We start from the raw sequence: 6,000 nt of genomic DNA, 5'->3' as shown, positions 1-6,000 counted from the left end.
TATGGAGATTAGTTTGGAATTCAAGGAGGGATTTTTTTTTTTTAAATATATTTTGCATCCTACATGCCCTGCTGTTTTTCCCATAATTTTGCATTTGTCTACAGCTTTTCAGAGATGCTGAGAAGCACACAATTTTCAGCAACGTCTAGAACAAGTAGGCACTTGCCATCTCTTCACATTATACTGCAGTTCCATAGGAAAAAAAATATAGGTGAGAGGAGAGAGACTGCAACTCTGTTGCACACAAGTGCCCATGTTGAGCTACTCCACCACCTGGTTATTCACCCCTGCAGAGTACTTGACAACTCCTGAAGGGTGCTGCAGGTCCGTGGCACTTGATGCTCAGCAGCAGGACTCGGCCAGCCTCTGTTCTGCAACGAGATATTCAATATACAGAGAGAGTCAATTCAATCTGATGACAGTTTCTAGACTTTTGTCCAATGCAGACATAGTGTGCACTACGTCATAGGAAGGGTGACAGACCGATACTCTAACTTTAGCTCTAGTGTGGAGCAAACTGCACGCTTTCGTGATACTGATTGTAACTCCTGTATGAGGAAGGGCCAGACGCAGTCCTGTCTAGGAAATGACAGCCCAACGTTATATCTTGACCTCTTACTAAAGGGGAAGCAAGGCTAATAGTGCCCAGCTAGTTAGGCAATAACTGAGCTTCAACACCTGGTTAAAGAGCTTCTGGGACTTTGTGCCTCTCCAGAGATGATCTGGCAGCTGTGATAGACTCCAACAATAACTGACAGAGAGGGCTGGCTGCCAGAATCAGTTCTCCTATCTAGCACTTTGGCAGTTACTGAAAACACCTTTCGTGTGTACACGTAGGAAAAAGTAGTATATGTGAGACATGGAAGAGTGAGAAGGGAATACATTTTCTCTCTCTGTCACACACACACACACACACACACACATGCACACACACATGTCCCAAAGCCATTAAATTCTCAGCCGAAGGGGGGTGGGATTTCTCAGGACGTGTGAAGTGACAGTCCTTGGCACTTCTCCAGCCAGCCCTCCTGCAGGTTCCTGCTGCATGAGAACAAGCTGATTAACAGTTTTCTGTGCCCTGAAGCTAGGGCCACTTAGGGGAAGGGGTTGTTCCTTTTATCCTGCAGCTGCAGAGAGGGTATCGGCACAGACAAGGTAATGAGAATTTTCCAATAGTCTCACCTTCCCTTTCCCAACTGTTTTTCTCACTCTTCCTCTGCCCCTCCTCCCTCCATCCTCAATGTACTCGCTCATTAATGATTGCAAAAAAACCCTAGCTGGTACACAGGGAAGTGCAAAGCTGCTGCTGAACAGACTCCGTTTGCCTCGGGATCGGTTGCTGCATCTGCTTGTGAGGCTGCCAGTCAGGACTGCAGATGATTTAAGAGGCTTTCTTATTGGCAATTTAGTTAAACCTGCTGTGCACAGCTAGGTCTTGGGAGAAGGAAGATGAATGCACATTTTAATGACTGAATCAGCATATATTGGGAATCAGGATGGCAGCAGCCTCACCTCCCTGGGGACTCACCAGCTATGACAAGCGAAAAGCCTCCCACCTGTTAAAAAGTACATGATTGCTGTATGTCCCTCTGCTTGATATATATTCTAGATGGATTGTGCCGGGGCTCCCCGATGACATTAAAGCATACCCAGTGTTTGCAAGATGATGTTGATGCTGTTTAGACCCCGATTCCAGTGCTGCATCCCAGGAGGGATAAAATCGTACTGCAGAGTGGCTTCAGCAGGCTGCTGCATCCTTTATGTTCCTGTATGAAGTGGTAATGTAAAACGTCAGACAGCTGACAGGTGTAATAGTTGTTTTATATACACACACTTACCCCCGTGCTGGCTAGTGTAAATTAGCACACCTCCACCACAGTCAGTGGAGTTACGTTGATTTATATCTGCTGAGGATTGCAGCCACAGTGCTTGCTTCTATTTCTGTACATATATGTATATACATTCGTATACTTCAGTTTGCAACAAACAGACTTCAGCTATCCAGACTAAGATTGTGTCCTCCATCTGTTTTTGTTTTCAACAAAAATCTCTGTGGTTATTCAGTCACAAATGTGAAATCATTCTATATCCTCGGTGACATTGAGATAATTGAATTTATATTGCACATATGCTTGTTTACACATACAAGAGCTCACAGTCATTATTACCGTTGCTGATTTATGTTATTCTCATCCAAAGCTGCATGCAGTTATGTGCATCATTCATTTAAAAATATTTCAGAAATAAATCATCACATAACAAACTAAGCAATCAGATGAGTATCCTGTTATTCCCCTCATCTCTAACTATTCCAGTCAAGCTACCAACCTTCAAATCCTTTTTTATGACTTCAGATGTTATATTCTTGCATTTTGAGCTCAACAGTTAAAGCTATTTTGAACAGATGCATAAAAACAGGTTGCAATTGGAAAATATACAACAGACTTTGGGAAGATAAGGAACCCTGAGTTTAACACACTGGAGAATTAACAGTAAACAGCATACATATTTCAAGCTTTTAACAAATCGTATCTGAGATCAGTATGTTAGAATTCAGACTGAAGTGTTGCTTATGTGCAAACTGATCCCAATGTAGTAAGGCACCAGAAAGGAGTCAGGTTTTTCCCCAAGAGGATTTTTCTGAATTAATTCTGTAACAGCCATCCTAAACCTTTCTGTGGACTCATCTACTTCCTGGACCAATTGCCTCCCTCTGAGCTTTTTTTGTCATGCCTGCCTACCTTAGATTGTCTTACTCGCGGATCAGGAAGAACATTAGCCCTGATCTTCACTTCCTTAGGCAGTAAGGGTAAATTTTACTACACTATTCTTTAAAGGTTATATAATTTAGGTACCAGCTATGCAAAATATGACATCTCATAACTTATTTCCCTCTGCAAAAGGATACTTAGCGGTTTAGCAAGACAGTGCTGTTATTGTTTAGACAGAGTAAGCACTGACTTTGTGAGTAACTGAACTCAGTAGGAGCTGGTCCCCAGGTGATTTAAATCACAGGCATCTCACTAAAGTCAGCACAATCAATGCTGCCATGTTAAACCGACTGAAGACACGAGGCCAAACCTGCACACAATTTATGCAACGCATCTGGGCCTAAAGTCAATGTTTTTAACACCCAAATGATTAGGCCATCAGAGAGACACTTAAAGCTTTTTGAGTGCTGATTGATCTTTGGTACCAAGCTGCTCAGCCTGGGTCTACACCAGGAACTTCACAAGCCCAAAATAAGCCAGCTATGGGATTTAGGCCGGTTCAGATTTAGGCAAGAGCTGAGGGGGGAAATTCTGGATCGCAGTTCCAAGAGCTCGACTTTACCTGACTTCTGCTGCTGACCTCCAGCTCTGTGCTGGATCTCCCCACCAGCTCCAGGATTTCCCATGAAGTCAGGAATGTTTCAGCTTCACCCCTCTACATGCTCGAGGCCAAAACTTTGCTCGTGTCCCAGTTACACGCTATTCTGAGAATGGCAGAAGAGGCAATTGCGTGTGAAGTCAGCAAAAGAGTGAATTCTCTTCATCAGGAGTAAAAATGGCAAAAACTGGACCCTTATCATTAAATAAATCATATGAACAATCCATTTGCATATGTTCTGCATTTTTGGGTATAAATTTTTAAATATTTTAAAGGTTCAGGAAACCTGGGAGGATTTATAGCATGAATCCCTCTGAACTGTGATCTAAGAGTTACTTCTCCCTTAAGAATAATGATTTATTGGGTCTAAGCAGTTTTAGCATTATTATTTTTTAATCTACTGGGGCTTTCAATGCAGTTACTTTCAAAGGAAATAAAGCCAGATGGTAATTGTAGATTAGGGAAAAAGAATGAGCTCCCAATTAATTATTAAAATCGACTGTTAATTTTAGAAACTTGCAGCAAATTGTTCATAAAAGAAAATTTAAAGATACAGAGACATCCTATACAATATTATTTCTCAATTTCCCTATTTACAAGCTGTAAAGAACTTTTTAAATATCGGAGAAATCATACTGAAAAAGTAAAGGACACTAGATATATACTGAATTATGTCAAAGATCTGTTCGCCTCCTGCACACCATTCACAAACACTAACCCTATAAGATGCTGAATATCAATATGTTTTTGTGTGATATAGATATATATCCGTGTTTCAGTTTGAAAGCAAAGTGAGAAAAATTTTATAGTTTTTTGGAATTTTTTGAGGATTGAAAAAAAAAAATCCAGTCCTTACTCTGATGAATTAAAATATTTCAATGGTTTGGGCTTTGTATAAATGAGAATGCAATATCAGCTGCAAAAATGTGCAAACTAGCTCCTAGCTTCATGGCACTATTTGGGAGTCAAAAATGCAGCAAGAGGCTATGTTTTTAATGTCACTGATTGAAGATAAAATGTTTCAGTGCAAACAGAGTCAATTCAGTAGAAACTATTTATCACACCCAGACCATGGAGCCACTCTGCCCTTCCATGGCTTCCTTCTTAGTTCATGTACGTGGATCCTTTCCATTAGTGCTGAAAATACACATTCTCTTTTCAAGTTTGTTGTTTCATTGCTCTCCATTAAAACAGAAAATCAATATGTGTGATGACAGGGATGGGCAGGTTAGAATAAATTTAATATCAAAGTTCTGTTTTACTTTCCGAAAAGGCTGTATAAAATATCCTCCCCCTTCCAAATTGATTTGTTCCCTCCATGTGTTCAGTGACAAACTGTGATCACTGGCACATTTTTCTCCCCTTAGCTCTGCATATTCAACACTACAAATGAGAAAAAGTTGCAGATCCAGCCTGTGCACATCAGCAAGGGAGTTCCTTATGTCCCAGACATACCTTTACGAAACTAAAGGTTTTATACCTTCAGCACTGCTGTTTCTGAGGTCATAAGTTCAGCTGAAGTGTAATGACTGGGCCAATGGAAAGAATGAGAAGACCTGAAGCATGCTCTCAGAGTGCAGAGTAGACTTTGCAGAAAGAAAGTGATGAGGAGGTGATGAAGTGTTGATGAGAAAGAAACCTGAAAATATTTGCAGTGGGATCAAGATAAGGCCCTGCTATAATATGTTTAGAGACTTGCTTCTACCATAGCATTGTGCTACATGTCAATCATGCACTGGATCAGCAGGCACTGGTCACCTAACAACAACACTAAGGGGAAAAAAACAATCTCAATTAACAAAACAAATAAAAATATTAAATCCCTAAATGTTAAACATACATCAAATTTGGCAACTCATTTGTCTGCCTAAGGCAGTTGGTTTATAGAGTCCTGTTCATTCCACTTAATGTTATTAACAATTCCCAGGGTAGTACTGCACAGTTACAGTAGCTAGTACATTAATCTTTATCATACATGCAAGAGTGGAAGCTTGCAATAGGATCATGAAAACAGAGTGCTTATTGTTTTATTTCCAAACTGATCTCTATGTAGAAAATTATGATCTAATGAGACTACTTACTAACTGACTACTAACTTCCCTGGGGCTAGAAGCTGCTGGGACAAATGCTCTTGTGAGAGTTTTGAGCTCTCTGCCTTTGAGCTGCTGCTTCATCTCTTCCAGTCAATGCAATTGGGTCACAGGATGCAAATACCTTGTATTCCAATTTTAAAGATGTTGTGGGTTAAATTAATTGTTGTGCATGGAAACCATTCTAAAAGCACAAGGCATCTTTCCCACAGATTCCTTTTGCCTTTTCTCATAAATATTGTGGGGTTTCCTCTAAAAAGCAAGTGACTCTGTCTGGATGTATGCTCTTTCAAATAGAACAAAACCACTGGTTCTTCCCCTTTCAAGGGAAAGCAAAGCTGAAAGTGCTCCTGTTGTGTTCACATTCTCAAAGTCTACTTTGTATGTAAGAACAGCCAGTACTGGGTCAGATCAAAGGTCCATCTAGCCCAGTGCCTATCTCCAGCAGTGATCAGCAGTGGATGGTTAAGACAAAGAAGAAAAGCAGGGCAAGGATATCATCATTCTTTCTCAAATATTACCCCAGCCCACAGCAATTTGT

This window comes from Balearica regulorum, chromosome 2 (genome assembly GCF_011004875.1).
Source record: "Balearica regulorum gibbericeps isolate bBalReg1 chromosome 2, bBalReg1.pri, whole genome shotgun sequence".
NCBI lineage: Eukaryota > Metazoa > Chordata > Aves > Gruiformes > Gruidae > Balearica > Balearica regulorum.
This window is presented reverse-complemented; position numbering follows the sequence as displayed.